We start from the raw sequence: 1759 nt of genomic DNA on the forward strand, positions 1-1759 counted from the left end.
TGCCCTGATGAGCTCTACATTCCTAATATTTTTCCATTGTTTTGATTTTCTGATTAAATTTTAAAGTTACCTTTACTATTTCTATAGTTTCTGTGCGTATATATTCATGGTGTCATTAGGGAAGATCATTTTCATTTGGCATTTGTACAATGTTGACCTATAACTGCTATTTATTTATTTATTTATTTATTTATTTATTTATTTATGTGCTCTACAAAGCCTCTAGAAAACCATTGCTGAGATGTTCTAATTGGACAAACAAGAGTTTTAGAGAAAAATTTTCTTTTTCTTTTTTTTTCCTTTTTAAAGATAAATACAAATAAAATAAGTTACTTTCCAGTGGTCATACACTGAATTTGTGGCAGAATTGAGAGCAGAACCAAAACTACTTACGTGTAATTAAGTCTTACCCCAAAGGGGTACAGTATGTTACATGCCTTGTAATAGCCACCTGGAAGGTGCTTTAGCTGCCACTGAGGAAGGGGGGAAATCACAACATAAATTTGGTTGCATGGGAAATTCAGCCCAAATGAATGACTTGCCTTCCTAGATCCTCAGTCCGTGACGGAGATTTTATATTCCTAAAGCAGCTTTGTTCCACAGGATCTTGGCTTGATTTACAGCTTTTTCTGACTCATTGCACAAATGCTGTAACGTGTGCCTGTCTCTTTTTGGAGGATTGCTGCTTCTTTTGATGCTGTTGTCTGGTATCTGACACCAGCACTGCCCTTCTGCTGAGCAACAGAAAAATCAAAGTCTTTACCAGCAGCTCTATTGGTGGAAGAGATCAGTGTCCCGGATTCTTGGTGTGTTCTCTCTGGAAATGACTTGGTTTATGTTTACCTACTTGTTCTAGAAGAGCAGTTTTTGTAAGCAGCATATTTGCCATCTCTCAGAAGCCTCAGTTTGCATCCTACTGTTAAGCTTCTATGGGGCTAAATCCTGTGGGTCATCATGTCTAGGCTTTTGCTTGGTCAGACACTGTCCTATTCTGGTTCAGAGTAATCCTCTTGTTCCAAAAGTGACAACGTTTTGCCATGCAATTTCAAACAGAGATTATTGCAGACACTCACTTCTCTGGTGATATATAATCTTAATAACCAAGCTGAACTGATTCATGTCCTGATTATACTTCTATCTTCTTAACTGTGTTCTTTTCATCCCTCATTAGGATGACCCTGACGTATTTCCTTTTACCCAGGTGACTTTTCAGTAGGAATAACATAACCACAGATTCTTCATCGCTTTTTTTCCTCCCCCTCTGCCTGTCTTTGTAGCCCTCTTTGCATCCTTGCAATTTAAGTGAATATTTTTTTTTGAGCACGGATTGCCAGAATTATGCACTTGATTTGACATCTGCCATTGCTGGTTTTCTGGAGTGTCATCAGCACTTCCCTGTCTCTGCTGGAAATACTTCACTTTCCACAGCCTGTGTAGTTTTTGCCTTTCATAGCTACGTCATGCCAGCAATTCTCAGTCAGCAAGGTTTTGACTTATATCCTGGGCTGGCTTTTCTCAGCTCATGCTCCTTGCTGATAGTGCATGTTCTTACTGATCCCAACTCAAAAGTGGCCTTGAAGTTCGTGCTGCTGCATGTCAACCCCTGTTACACTCCCAGGCTGAGGGCATGAGGTGCAACCTGTTCCCTGTGCTGAGGTTTTCCATATGCCTCCTTGCAAGGCTGTGCTTGAACTTTTCCAGGACTGACTGGTGAGGATCTCTGTCCTGTCTCTCTTTGAGCAGAAAGTGCCACTGTTCC

Source organism: Manacus vitellinus, unplaced genomic scaffold, assembly GCF_001715985.3.
Source record: "Manacus vitellinus isolate BGI_N305 unplaced genomic scaffold, ASM171598v3 scaffold_14_pilon, whole genome shotgun sequence".
Classification (NCBI taxonomy): Eukaryota; Metazoa; Chordata; class Aves; order Passeriformes; family Pipridae; genus Manacus; species Manacus vitellinus.